General features: G+C 47.0%; 10 non-coding genes across 10 annotated transcripts; all 10 read left to right on the forward strand.

The window, feature by feature from the left end:
* The first annotated feature begins 990 nt into the window (after window positions 1-990).
* On the forward strand, window positions 991-1,181 carry LOC138654872 (U2 spliceosomal RNA). Its single transcript, XR_011316519.1, has one exon. It is a non-coding gene; the product is annotated as a U2 spliceosomal RNA (small nuclear RNA).
* A 1,213-nt stretch (window positions 1,182-2,394) lies between these two features.
* On the forward strand, window positions 2,395-2,585 carry LOC138654873 (U2 spliceosomal RNA). Its single transcript, XR_011316520.1, has one exon. It is a non-coding gene; the product is annotated as a U2 spliceosomal RNA (small nuclear RNA).
* Window positions 2,586-3,798: 1,213 nt separating this feature from the next.
* On the forward strand, window positions 3,799-3,989 carry LOC138654874 (U2 spliceosomal RNA). Its single transcript, XR_011316521.1, has one exon. It is a non-coding gene; the product is annotated as a U2 spliceosomal RNA (small nuclear RNA).
* A 1,213-nt stretch (window positions 3,990-5,202) lies between these two features.
* Window positions 5,203-5,393, forward strand: LOC138654876 (U2 spliceosomal RNA). Its single transcript, XR_011316522.1, has one exon. It is a non-coding gene; the product is annotated as a U2 spliceosomal RNA (small nuclear RNA).
* A 1,213-nt stretch (window positions 5,394-6,606) lies between these two features.
* LOC138654878 (U2 spliceosomal RNA) lies at window positions 6,607-6,797 on the forward strand. Its single transcript, XR_011316524.1, has one exon. It is a non-coding gene; the product is annotated as a U2 spliceosomal RNA (small nuclear RNA).
* Window positions 6,798-8,010: 1,213 nt separating this feature from the next.
* On the forward strand, window positions 8,011-8,201 carry LOC138654879 (U2 spliceosomal RNA). Its single transcript, XR_011316525.1, has one exon. It is a non-coding gene; the product is annotated as a U2 spliceosomal RNA (small nuclear RNA).
* Window positions 8,202-9,414: 1,213 nt separating this feature from the next.
* LOC138654880 (U2 spliceosomal RNA) lies at window positions 9,415-9,605 on the forward strand. The gene has a single exon (XR_011316526.1). It is a non-coding gene; the product is annotated as a U2 spliceosomal RNA (small nuclear RNA).
* A 1,213-nt stretch (window positions 9,606-10,818) lies between these two features.
* Window positions 10,819-11,011, forward strand: LOC138654895 (U2 spliceosomal RNA). Its single transcript, XR_011316541.1, has one exon. It is a non-coding gene; the product is annotated as a U2 spliceosomal RNA (small nuclear RNA).
* Window positions 11,012-12,224: 1,213 nt separating this feature from the next.
* Window positions 12,225-12,415, forward strand: LOC138654881 (U2 spliceosomal RNA). Its single transcript, XR_011316527.1, has one exon. It is a non-coding gene; the product is annotated as a U2 spliceosomal RNA (small nuclear RNA).
* Window positions 12,416-13,628: 1,213 nt separating this feature from the next.
* LOC138654882 (U2 spliceosomal RNA) lies at window positions 13,629-13,819 on the forward strand. The gene has a single exon (XR_011316528.1). It is a non-coding gene; the product is annotated as a U2 spliceosomal RNA (small nuclear RNA).
* The last annotated feature ends 309 nt before the right edge of the window (window positions 13,820-14,128 follow it).

The raw sequence follows: 14,128 nt of genomic DNA on the forward strand, positions 1-14,128 counted from the left end.
CAATCAAGCAATCTTTGCTGGTTGCAACAGGTGTGTTAAGATGTAGGCCCGAATGAGGCCTTTGTAACAGTGTTGCTAATATATTGTGCCATCTACAAAATTAGGCCCCTGCCTGCCTGCCTGCCTGCCTGCCTGCCTGCCTGCCTGCCTGCCTGCCTGCCTGCTGTCTGTCAGCATGAAGTGTTTAAATTGAAGTATCCTACGAGTAGTTCGGCCATACATACTACATTTGTGACCGCATGCACAAATTCCTTTGTAAAACATTGGCTCCCTCTTGTGGACCACTGACTTTTAATTATGTGGTGTATGATATGTATTTCAATAAAGAAGGAAAAATGGTGTCTGTGATGATCTTGAATGTGCTAGTCTTGTCTATTTTGTCTTGTACTGTGTGAGTAGTATTCTAATGCTTTTGACCAACTGGGTGCGCTGCTGCTGCCTGCCCGCCTGCAGTAGATAGAATCTATGCACGGAACCTTCACCTGCTGCTGCTGTCACAATGGGGCCTTCAGCCATTGACTCCGGAACTCTCACGTGTCACAATGGGCTCTGGACTTATCTAAGGCAGAGAAAAATGGCGCCGTCTTCAGTCTGCTGCTGGAACAGCAGCAGACCACATGGTAGGGGGATTGTCTTTTTTTTTTTTAAAGGGGCAATTTGCAGACTTGCACTAATAGTTGCACTCTGGAGCGCCAAAGGGATGGAGGGTGTGTTCAGATGGGCGGAGTTATGCAGATCAGGCGGCGTTATGCAGATTAGGCGGAGTTAGGCAGATTTTTTAAAAACGCGTTGGGCCCAAATTGAACACACCCCCACACACCCCCACACACCCCCCACACGCCCCCACACACACCAGAACTGCCATTTGAGAAGGCATCCAGAGTTTAGAAAAAAAATGTCTTCCCCTGGGCAATCATCTTTTGGGCTCTCTCCACAGTGAGTCCTGGTTGTGGGCCATGGGGCGTCTGGAGTGGCAAACCATTTCAGGCTATCGCTTCTCGGCCTTTTGGCTAAGATCAAGTGTAGTATCTGTTCTTATCAGTTTAATATCTGATACGTCCCCTATTTGGGGACCATATATTAAATGGATTTTTAGAACAGGGAGCTGGAAATGGAGCTTGCTCTGTCCACTCCACGCATTGACCCGTTATTGCAGTATCTCCGGGAACAGTGCACCCCTTCTCTGATCCGGTTTCCAAAAACAGATTGAATTGAAATCAGCCCAGCAAGTTGTCATTTAACACTTTCTGAGAATTCTTTTCAGGGTCAAAGAAGCACGTTTCAGGTGGCAAATGTAGCAATTTGCTCAGTTTCACTGGACCGTTTGCAACATTTCCTGTGCCTTGCTTTCACCTGTGCATGTTCAGCATTGGATTGCATCCAATATGCAATCAATCAATCAAGCAATCAAGCAATCTTTGCTGGTTGCAACAGGTGTGTTAAGATGTAGGCCCGAATGAGGCCTTTGTAACAGTGTTGCTAATATATTGTGCCATCTACAAAATTAGGCCCCTGCCTGCCTGCCTGCCTGCCTGCCTGCCTGCCTGCCTGCCTGCCTGCCTGCCTGCTGTCTGTCAGCATGAAGTGTTTAAATTGAAGTATCCTACGAGTAGTTCGGCCATACATACTACATTTGTGACCGCATGCACAAATTCCTTTGTAAAACATTGGCTCCCTCTTGTGGACCACTGACTTTTAATTATGTGGTGTATGATATGTATTTCAATAAAGAAGGAAAAATGGTGTCTGTGATGATCTTGAATGTGCTAGTCTTGTCTATTTTGTCTTGTACTGTGTGAGTAGTATTCTAATGCTTTTGACCAACTGGGTGCGCTGCTGCTGCCTGCCCGCCTGCAGTAGATAGAATCTATGCACGGAACCTTCACCTGCTGCTGCTGTCACAATGGGGCCTTCAGCCATTGACTCCGGAACTCTCACGTGTCACAATGGGCTCTGGACTTATCTAAGGCAGAGAAAAATGGCGCCGTCTTCAGTCTGCTGCTGGAACAGCAGCAGACCACATGGTAGGGGGATTGTCTTTTTTTTTTTTAAAGGGGCAATTTGCAGACTTGCACTAATAGTTGCACTCTGGAGCGCCAAAGGGATGGAGGGTGTGTTCAGATGGGCGGAGTTATGCAGATCAGGCGGCGTTATGCAGATTAGGCGGAGTTAGGCAGATTTTTTAAAAACGCGTTGGGCCCAAATTGAACACACCCCCACACACCCCCACACACCCCCCACACGCCCCCACACACACCAGAACTGCCATTTGAGAAGGCATCCAGAGTTTAGAAAAAAAATGTCTTCCCCTGGGCAATCATCTTTTGGGCTCTCTCCACAGTGAGTCCTGGTTGTGGGCCATGGGGCGTCTGGAGTGGCAAACCATTTCAGGCTATCGCTTCTCGGCCTTTTGGCTAAGATCAAGTGTAGTATCTGTTCTTATCAGTTTAATATCTGATACGTCCCCTATTTGGGGACCATATATTAAATGGATTTTTAGAACAGGGAGCTGGAAATGGAGCTTGCTCTGTCCACTCCACGCATTGACCCGTTATTGCAGTATCTCCGGGAACAGTGCACCCCTTCTCTGATCCGGTTTCCAAAAACAGATTGAATTGAAATCAGCCCAGCAAGTTGTCATTTAACACTTTCTGAGAATTCTTTTCAGGGTCAAAGAAGCACGTTTCAGGTGGCAAATGTAGCAATTTGCTCAGTTTCACTGGACCGTTTGCAACATTTCCTGTGCCTTGCTTTCACCTGTGCATGTTCAGCATTGGATTGCATCCAATATGCAATCAATCAATCAAGCAATCAAGCAATCTTTGCTGGTTGCAACAGGTGTGTTAAGATGTAGGCCCGAATGAGGCCTTTGTAACAGTGTTGCTAATATATTGTGCCATCTACAAAATTAGGCCCCTGCCTGCCTGCCTGCCTGCCTGCCTGCCTGCCTGCCTGCCTGCCTGCCTGCCTGCTGTCTGTCAGCATGAAGTGTTTAAATTGAAGTATCCTACGAGTAGTTCGGCCATACATACTACATTTGTGACCGCATGCACAAATTCCTTTGTAAAACATTGGCTCCCTCTTGTGGACCACTGACTTTTAATTATGTGGTGTATGATATGTATTTCAATAAAGAAGGAAAAATGGTGTCTGTGATGATCTTGAATGTGCTAGTCTTGTCTATTTTGTCTTGTACTGTGTGAGTAGTATTCTAATGCTTTTGACCAACTGGGTGCGCTGCTGCTGCCTGCCCGCCTGCAGTAGATAGAATCTATGCACGGAACCTTCACCTGCTGCTGCTGTCACAATGGGGCCTTCAGCCATTGACTCCGGAACTCTCACGTGTCACAATGGGCTCTGGACTTATCTAAGGCAGAGAAAAATGGCGCCGTCTTCAGTCTGCTGCTGGAACAGCAGCAGACCACATGGTAGGGGGATTGTCTTTTTTTTTTTTAAAGGGGCAATTTGCAGACTTGCACTAATAGTTGCACTCTGGAGCGCCAAAGGGATGGAGGGTGTGTTCAGATGGGCGGAGTTATGCAGATCAGGCGGCGTTATGCAGATTAGGCGGAGTTAGGCAGATTTTTTAAAAACGCGTTGGGCCCAAATTGAACACACCCCCACACACCCCCACACACCCCCCACACGCCCCCACACACACCAGAACTGCCATTTGAGAAGGCATCCAGAGTTTAGAAAAAAAATGTCTTCCCCTGGGCAATCATCTTTTGGGCTCTCTCCACAGTGAGTCCTGGTTGTGGGCCATGGGGCGTCTGGAGTGGCAAACCATTTCAGGCTATCGCTTCTCGGCCTTTTGGCTAAGATCAAGTGTAGTATCTGTTCTTATCAGTTTAATATCTGATACGTCCCCTATTTGGGGACCATATATTAAATGGATTTTTAGAACAGGGAGCTGGAAATGGAGCTTGCTCTGTCCACTCCACGCATTGACCCGTTATTGCAGTATCTCCGGGAACAGTGCACCCCTTCTCTGATCCGGTTTCCAAAAACAGATTGAATTGAAATCAGCCCAGCAAGTTGTCATTTAACACTTTCTGAGAATTCTTTTCAGGGTCAAAGAAGCACGTTTCAGGTGGCAAATGTAGCAATTTGCTCAGTTTCACTGGACCGTTTGCAACATTTCCTGTGCCTTGCTTTCACCTGTGCATGTTCAGCATTGGATTGCATCCAATATGCAATCAATCAATCAAGCAATCAAGCAATCTTTGCTGGTTGCAACAGGTGTGTTAAGATGTAGGCCCGAATGAGGCCTTTGTAACAGTGTTGCTAATATATTGTGCCATCTACAAAATTAGGCCCCTGCCTGCCTGCCTGCCTGCCTGCCTGCCTGCCTGCCTGCCTGCCTGCCTGCCTGCTGTCTGTCAGCATGAAGTGTTTAAATTGAAGTATCCTACGAGTAGTTCGGCCATACATACTACATTTGTGACCGCATGCACAAATTCCTTTGTAAAACATTGGCTCCCTCTTGTGGACCACTGACTTTTAATTATGTGGTGTATGATATGTATTTCAATAAAGAAGGAAAAATGGTGTCTGTGATGATCTTGAATGTGCTAGTCTTGTCTATTTTGTCTTGTACTGTGTGAGTAGTATTCTAATGCTTTTGACCAACTGGGTGCGCTGCTGCTGCCTGCCCGCCTGCAGTAGATAGAATCTATGCACGGAACCTTCACCTGCTGCTGCTGTCACAATGGGGCCTTCAGCCATTGACTCCGGAACTCTCACGTGTCACAATGGGCTCTGGACTTATCTAAGGCAGAGAAAAATGGCGCCGTCTTCAGTCTGCTGCTGGAACAGCAGCAGACCACATGGTAGGGGGATTGTCTTTTTTTTTTTTAAAGGGGCAATTTGCAGACTTGCACTAATAGTTGCACTCTGGAGCGCCAAAGGGATGGAGGGTGTGTTCAGATGGGCGGAGTTATGCAGATCAGGCGGCGTTATGCAGATTAGGCGGAGTTAGGCAGATTTTTTAAAAACGCGTTGGGCCCAAATTGAACACACCCCCACACACCCCCACACACCCCCCACACGCCCCCACACACACCAGAACTGCCATTTGAGAAGGCATCCAGAGTTTAGAAAAAAAATGTCTTCCCCTGGGCAATCATCTTTTGGGCTCTCTCCACAGTGAGTCCTGGTTGTGGGCCATGGGGCGTCTGGAGTGGCAAACCATTTCAGGCTATCGCTTCTCGGCCTTTTGGCTAAGATCAAGTGTAGTATCTGTTCTTATCAGTTTAATATCTGATACGTCCCCTATTTGGGGACCATATATTAAATGGATTTTTAGAACAGGGAGCTGGAAATGGAGCTTGCTCTGTCCACTCCACGCATTGACCCGTTATTGCAGTATCTCCGGGAACAGTGCACCCCTTCTCTGATCCGGTTTCCAAAAACAGATTGAATTGAAATCAGCCCAGCAAGTTGTCATTTAACACTTTCTGAGAATTCTTTTCAGGGTCAAAGAAGCACGTTTCAGGTGGCAAATGTAGCAATTTGCTCAGTTTCACTGGACCGTTTGCAACATTTCCTGTGCCTTGCTTTCACCTGTGCATGTTCAGCATTGGATTGCATCCAATATGCAATCAATCAATCAAGCAATCAAGCAATCTTTGCTGGTTGCAACAGGTGTGTTAAGATGTAGGCCCGAATGAGGCCTTTGTAACAGTGTTGCTAATATATTGTGCCATCTACAAAATTAGGCCCCTGCCTGCCTGCCTGCCTGCCTGCCTGCCTGCCTGCCTGCCTGCCTGCCTGCCTGCTGTCTGTCAGCATGAAGTGTTTAAATTGAAGTATCCTACGAGTAGTTCGGCCATACATACTACATTTGTGACCGCATGCACAAATTCCTTTGTAAAACATTGGCTCCCTCTTGTGGACCACTGACTTTTAATTATGTGGTGTATGATATGTATTTCAATAAAGAAGGAAAAATGGTGTCTGTGATGATCTTGAATGTGCTAGTCTTGTCTATTTTGTCTTGTACTGTGTGAGTAGTATTCTAATGCTTTTGACCAACTGGGTGCGCTGCTGCTGCCTGCCCGCCTGCAGTAGATAGAATCTATGCACGGAACCTTCACCTGCTGCTGCTGTCACAATGGGGCCTTCAGCCATTGACTCCGGAACTCTCACGTGTCACAATGGGCTCTGGACTTATCTAAGGCAGAGAAAAATGGCGCCGTCTTCAGTCTGCTGCTGGAACAGCAGCAGACCACATGGTAGGGGGATTGTCTTTTTTTTTTTTAAAGGGGCAATTTGCAGACTTGCACTAATAGTTGCACTCTGGAGCGCCAAAGGGATGGAGGGTGTGTTCAGATGGGCGGAGTTATGCAGATCAGGCGGCGTTATGCAGATTAGGCGGAGTTAGGCAGATTTTTTAAAAACGCGTTGGGCCCAAATTGAACACACCCCCACACACCCCCACACACCCCCCACACGCCCCCACACACACCAGAACTGCCATTTGAGAAGGCATCCAGAGTTTAGAAAAAAAATGTCTTCCCCTGGGCAATCATCTTTTGGGCTCTCTCCACAGTGAGTCCTGGTTGTGGGCCATGGGGCGTCTGGAGTGGCAAACCATTTCAGGCTATCGCTTCTCGGCCTTTTGGCTAAGATCAAGTGTAGTATCTGTTCTTATCAGTTTAATATCTGATACGTCCCCTATTTGGGGACCATATATTAAATGGATTTTTAGAACAGGGAGCTGGAAATGGAGCTTGCTCTGTCCACTCCACGCATTGACCCGTTATTGCAGTATCTCCGGGAACAGTGCACCCCTTCTCTGATCCGGTTTCCAAAAACAGATTGAATTGAAATCAGCCCAGCAAGTTGTCATTTAACACTTTCTGAGAATTCTTTTCAGGGTCAAAGAAGCACGTTTCAGGTGGCAAATGTAGCAATTTGCTCAGTTTCACTGGACCGTTTGCAACATTTCCTGTGCCTTGCTTTCACCTGTGCATGTTCAGCATTGGATTGCATCCAATATGCAATCAATCAATCAAGCAATCAAGCAATCTTTGCTGGTTGCAACAGGTGTGTTAAGATGTAGGCCCGAATGAGGCCTTTGTAACAGTGTTGCTAATATATTGTGCCATCTACAAAATTAGGCCCCTGCCTGCCTGCCTGCCTGCCTGCCTGCCTGCCTGCCTGCCTGCCTGCCTGCCTGCTGTCTGTCAGCATGAAGTGTTTAAATTGAAGTATCCTACGAGTAGTTCGGCCATACATACTACATTTGTGACCGCATGCACAAATTCCTTTGTAAAACATTGGCTCCCTCTTGTGGACCACTGACTTTTAATTATGTGGTGTATGATATGTATTTCAATAAAGAAGGAAAAATGGTGTCTGTGATGATCTTGAATGTGCTAGTCTTGTCTATTTTGTCTTGTACTGTGTGAGTAGTATTCTAATGCTTTTGACCAACTGGGTGCGCTGCTGCTGCCTGCCCGCCTGCAGTAGATAGAATCTATGCACGGAACCTTCACCTGCTGCTGCTGTCACAATGGGGCCTTCAGCCATTGACTCCGGAACTCTCACGTGTCACAATGGGCTCTGGACTTATCTAAGGCAGAGAAAAATGGCGCCGTCTTCAGTCTGCTGCTGGAACAGCAGCAGACCACATGGTAGGGGGATTGTCTTTTTTTTTTTTAAAGGGGCAATTTGCAGACTTGCACTAATAGTTGCACTCTGGAGCGCCAAAGGGATGGAGGGTGTGTTCAGATGGGCGGAGTTATGCAGATCAGGCGGCGTTATGCAGATTAGGCGGAGTTAGGCAGATTTTTTAAAAACGCGTTGGGCCCAAATTGAACACACCCCCACACACCCCCACACACCCCCCACACGCCCCCACACACACCAGAACTGCCATTTGAGAAGGCATCCAGAGTTTAGAAAAAAAATGTCTTCCCCTGGGCAATCATCTTTTGGGCTCTCTCCACAGTGAGTCCTGGTTGTGGGCCATGGGGCGTCTGGAGTGGCAAACCATTTCAGGCTATCGCTTCTCGGCCTTTTGGCTAAGATCAAGTGTAGTATCTGTTCTTATCAGTTTAATATCTGATACGTCCCCTATTTGGGGACCATATATTAAATGGATTTTTAGAACAGGGAGCTGGAAATGGAGCTTGCTCTGTCCACTCCACGCATTGACCCGTTATTGCAGTATCTCCGGGAACAGTGCACCCCTTCTCTGATCCGGTTTCCAAAAACAGATTGAATTGAAATCAGCCCAGCAAGTTGTCATTTAACACTTTCTGAGAATTCTTTTCAGGGTCAAAGAAGCACGTTTCAGGTGGCAAATGTAGCAATTTGCTCAGTTTCACTGGACCGTTTGCAACATTTCCTGTGCCTTGCTTTCACCTGTGCATGTTCAGCATTGGATTGCATCCAATATGCAATCAATCAATCAAGCAATCAAGCAATCTTTGCTGGTTGCAACAGGTGTGTTAAGATGTAGGCCCGAATGAGGCCTTTGTAACAGTGTTGCTAATATATTGTGCCATCTACAAAATTAGGCCCCTGCCTGCCTGCCTGCCTGCCTGCCTGCCTGCCTGCCTGCCTGCCTGCCTGCCTGCTGTCTGTCAGCATGAAGTGTTTAAATTGAAGTATCCTACGAGTAGTTCGGCCATACATACTACATTTGTGACCGCATGCACAAATTCCTTTGTAAAACATTGGCTCCCTCTTGTGGACCACTGACTTTTAATTATGTGGTGTATGATATGTATTTCAATAAAGAAGGAAAAATGGTGTCTGTGATGATCTTGAATGTGCTAGTCTTGTCTATTTTGTCTTGTACTGTGTGAGTAGTATTCTAATGCTTTTGACCAACTGGGTGCGCTGCTGCTGCCTGCCCGCCTGCAGTAGATAGAATCTATGCACGGAACCTTCACCTGCTGCTGCTGTCACAATGGGGCCTTCAGCCATTGACTCCGGAACTCTCACGTGTCACAATGGGCTCTGGACTTATCTAAGGCAGAGAAAAATGGCGCCGTCTTCAGTCTGCTGCTGGAACAGCAGCAGACCACATGGTAGGGGGATTGTCTTTTTTTTTTTTAAAGGGGCAATTTGCAGACTTGCACTAATAGTTGCACTCTGGAGCGCCAAAGGGATGGAGGGTGTGTTCAGATGGGCGGAGTTATGCAGATCAGGCGGCGTTATGCAGATTAGGCGGAGTTAGGCAGATTTTTTAAAAACGCGTTGGGCCCAAATTGAACACACCCCCACACACCCCCACACACCCCCCACACGCCCCCACACACACCAGAACTGCCATTTGAGAAGGCATCCAGAGTTTAGAAAAAAAATGTCTTCCCCTGGGCAATCATCTTTTGGGCTCTCTCCACAGTGAGTCCTGGTTGTGGGCCATGGGGCGTCTGGAGTGGCAAACCATTTCAGGCTATCGCTTCTCGGCCTTTTGGCTAAGATCAAGTGTAGTATCTGTTCTTATCAGTTTAATATCTGATACGTCCCCTATTTGGGGACCATATATTAAATGGATTTTTAGAACAGGGAGCTGGAAATGGAGCTTGCTCTGTCCACTCCACGCATTGACCCGTTATTGCAGTATCTCCGGGAACAGTGCACCCCTTCTCTGATCCGGTTTCCAAAAACAGATTGAATTGAAATCAGCCCAGCAAGTTGTCATTTAACACTTTCTGAGAATTCTTTTCAGGGTCAAAGAAGCACGTTTCAGGTGGCAAATGTAGCAATTTGCTCAGTTTCACTGGACCGTTTGCAACATTTCCTGTGCCTTGCTTTCACCTGTGCATGTTCAGCATTGGATTGCATCCAATATGCAATCAATCAATCAAGCAATCAAGCAATCTTTGCTGGTTGCAACAGGTGTGTTAAGATGTAGGCCCGAATGAGGCCTTTGTAACAGTGTTGCTAATATATTGTGCCATCTACAAAATTAGGCCCCTGCCTGCCTGCCTGCCTGCCTGCCTGCCTGCCTGCCTGCCTGCCTGCCTGCCTGCTGTCTGTCAGCATGAAGTGTTTAAATTGAAGTATCCTACGAGTAGTTCGGCCATACATACTACATTTGTGACCGCATGCACAAATTCCTTTGTAAAACATTGGCTCCCTCTTGTGGACCACTGACTTTTAATTATGTGGTGTATGATATGTATTTCAATAAAGAAGGAAAAATGGTGTCTGTGATGATCTTGAATGTGCTAGTCTTGTCTATTTTGTCTTGTACTGTGTGAGTAGTATTCTAATGCTTTTGACCAACTGGGTGCGCTGCTGCTGCCTGCCCGCCTGCAGTAGATAGAATCTATGCACGGAACCTTCACCTGCTGCTGCTGTCACAATGGGGCCTTCAGCCATTGACTCCGGAACTCTCACGTGTCACAATGGGCTCTGGACTTATCTAAGGCAGAGAAAAATGGCGCCGTCTTCAGTCTGCTGCTGGAACAGCAGCAGACCACATGGTAGGGGGATTGTCTTTTTTTTTTTTAAAGGGGCAATTTGCAGACTTGCACTAATAGTTGCACTCTGGAGCGCCAAAGGGATGGAGGGTGTGTTCAGATGGGCGGAGTTATGCAGATCAGGCGGCGTTATGCAGATTAGGCGGAGTTAGGCAGATTTTTTAAAAACGCGTTGGGCCCAAATTGAACACACCCCCACACACCCCCACACACCCCCCACACGCCCCCACACACACCAGAACTGCCATTTGAGAAGGCATCCAGAGTTTAGAAAAAAAATGTCTTCCCCTGGGCAATCATCTTTTGGGCTCTCTCCACAGTGAGTCCTGGTTGTGGGCCATGGGGCGTCTGGAGTGGCAAACCATTTCAGGCTATCGCTTCTCTCGGCCTTTTGGCTAAGATCAAGTGTAGTATCTGTTCTTATCAGTTTAATATCTGATACGTCCCCTATTTGGGGACCATATATTAAATGGATTTTTAGAACAGGGAGCTGGAAATGGAGCTTGCTCTGTCCACTCCACGCATTGACCCGTTATTGCAGTATCTCCGGGAACAGTGCACCCCTTCTCTGATCCGGTTTCCAAAAACAGATTGAATTGAAATCAGCCCAGCAAGTTGTCATTTAACACTTTCTGAGAATTCTTTTCAGGGTCAAAGAAGCACGTTTCAGGTGGCAAATGTAGCAATTTGCTCAGTTTCACTGGACCGTTTGCAACATTTCCTGTGCCTTGCTTTCACCTGTGCATGTTCAGCATTGGATTGCATCCAATATGCAATCAATCAATCAAGCAATCAAGCAATCTTTGCTGGTTGCAACAGGTGTGTTAAGATGTAGGCCCGAATGAGGCCTTTGTAACAGTGTTGCTAATATATTGTGCCATCTACAAAATTAGGCCCCTGCCTGCCTGCCTGCCTGCCTGCCTGCCTGCCTGCCTGCCTGCCTGCCTGCCTGCTGTCTGTCAGCATGAAGTGTTTAAATTGAAGTATCCTACGAGTAGTTCGGCCATACATACTACATTTGTGACCGCATGCACAAATTCCTTTGTAAAACATTGGCTCCCTCTTGTGGACCACTGACTTTTAATTATGTGGTGTATGATATGTATTTCAATAAAGAAGGAAAAATGGTGTCTGTGATGATCTTGAATGTGCTAGTCTTGTCTATTTTGTCTTGTACTGTGTGAGTAGTATTCTAATGCTTTTGACCAACTGGGTGCGCTGCTGCTGCCTGCCCGCCTGCAGTAGATAGAATCTATGCACGGAACCTTCACCTGCTGCTGCTGTCACAATGGGGCCTTCAGCCATTGACTCCGGAACTCTCACGTGTCACAATGGGCTCTGGACTTATCTAAGGCAGAGAAAAATGGCGCCGTCTTCAGTCTGCTGCTGGAACAGCAGCAGACCACATGGTAGGGGGATTGTCTTTTTTTTTTTTAAAGGGGCAATTTGCAGACTTGCACTAATAGTTGCACTCTGGAGCGCCAAAGGGATGGAGGGTGTGTTCAGATGGGCGGAGTTATGCAGATCAGGCGGCGTTATGCAGATTAGGCGGAGTTAGGCAGATTTTTTAAAAACGCGTTGGGCCCAAATTGAACACACCCCCACACACCCCCACACACCCCCCACACGCCCCCACACACACCAGAACTGCCATTTGAGAAGGCATCCAGAGTTTAGAAAAAAAATGTCTTCCCCTGGGCAATCATCTTTTGGGCTCTCTCCACAGTGAGTCCTGGTTGTGGGCCATGGGGCGTCTGGAGTGGCAAACCATTTCAGGCTATCGCTTCTCGGCCTTTTGGCTAAGATCAAGTGTAGTATCTGTTCTTATCAGTTTAATATCTGATACGTCCCCTATTTGGGGACCATATATTAAATGGATTTTTAGAACAGGGAGCTGGAAATGGAGCTTGCTCTGTCCACTCCACGCATTGACCCGTTATTGCAGTATCTCCGGGAACAGTGCACCCCTTCTCTGATCCGGTTTCCAAAAACAGATTGAATTGAAATCAGCCCAGCAAGTTGTCATTTAACACTTTCTGAGAATTCTTTTCAGGGTCAAAGAAGCACGTTTCAGGTGGCAAATGTAGCAATTTGCTCAGTTTCACTGGACCGTTTGCAACATTTCCTGTGCCTTGCTTTCACCTGTGCATGTTCAGCATTGGATTGCATCCAATATGCAATCAATCAATCAAGCAATCAAGCAATCTTTGCTGGTTGCAACAGGTGTGTTAAGATGTAGGCCCGAATGAGGCCTTTGTAACAGTGTTGCTAATATATTGTGCCATCTACAAAATTAGGCCCCTGCCTGCCTGCCTGCCTGCCTGCCTGCCTGCCTGCCTGCCTGCCTGCCTGCCTGCTGTCTGTCAGCATGAAGTGTTTAAATTGAAGTATCCTACGAGTAGTTCGGCCATACATACTACATTTGTGACCGCATGCACAAATTCCTTTGTAAAACATTGGCTCCCTCTTGTGGACCACTGACTTTTAATTATGTGGTGTATGATATGTATTTCAATAAAGAAGGAAAAATGGTGTCTGTGATGATCTTGAATGTGCTAGTCTTGTCTATTTTGTCTTGTACTGTGTGAGTAGTATTCTAATGCTTTTGACCAACTGGGTGCGCTGCTGCTGCCTGCCCGCCTGCAGTAGATAGAATCTATGCACGGAACCTTCACCTGCTGCTGCTGTCACAATGGGGCCTTCAGCCATTGACTCCGGAACTCTCACGTGTCACAATGGGCTCTGGACTTATCTAAGGCAGAGAAAAATGGCGCCGTCTTCAGTCTGCTGCTGGAACAGCAGCAGACCACATGGTAGGGGGATTGTCTTTTTTTTTTTTAAAGGGGCAATTTGCAGACTTGCACTAATAGTTGCACTCTGGAGCGCCAAAGGGATGGAGGGTGTGTTCAGATGGGCGGAGTTATGCAGATCAGGCGGCGTTATGCAGATTAGGCGGAGTTAGGCAGATTTTTTAAAAACGCGTTGGGCCCAAATTGAACACACCCCCACACACCCCCACACACCCCCCACACGCCCCCACACACACCAGAACTGCCATTTGAGAAGGCATCCAGAGTTTAGAAAAAAAATGTCTTCCCCTGGGCAATCATCTTTTGGGCTCTCTCCACAGTGAGTCCTGGTTGTGGGCCATGGGGCGTCTGGAGTGGCAAACCATTTCAGGCTATCGCTTCTCGGCCTTTTGGCTAAGATCAAGTGTAGTATCTGTTCTTATCAGTTTAATATCTGATACGTCCCCTATTTGGGGACCATATATTAAATGGATTTTTAGAACAGGGAGCTGGAAATGGAGCTTGCTCTGTCCACTCCACGCATTGACCCGTTATTGCAGTATCTCCGGGAACAGTGCACCCCTTCTCTGATCCGGTTTCCAAAAACAGATTGAATTGAAATCAGCCCAGCAAGTTGTCATTTAACACTTTCTGAGAATTCTTTTCAGGGTCAAAGAAGCACGTTTCAGGTGGCAAATGTAGCAATTTGCTCAGTTTCACTGGACCGTTTGCAACATTTCCTGTGCCTTGCTTTCACCTGTGCATGTTCAGCATTGGATTGCATCCAATATGCAATCAATCAATCAAGCAATCAAGCAATCTTTGCTGGTTGCAACAGGTGTGTTAAGATGTAGGCCCGAATGAGGCCTTTGTAACAGTGTTGCTAATATATTG

The sequence above is a fragment of the Ranitomeya imitator genome, unplaced genomic scaffold (genome assembly GCF_032444005.1).
Source record: "Ranitomeya imitator isolate aRanImi1 unplaced genomic scaffold, aRanImi1.pri SCAFFOLD_1224, whole genome shotgun sequence".
NCBI lineage: Eukaryota > Metazoa > Chordata > Amphibia > Anura > Dendrobatidae > Ranitomeya > Ranitomeya imitator.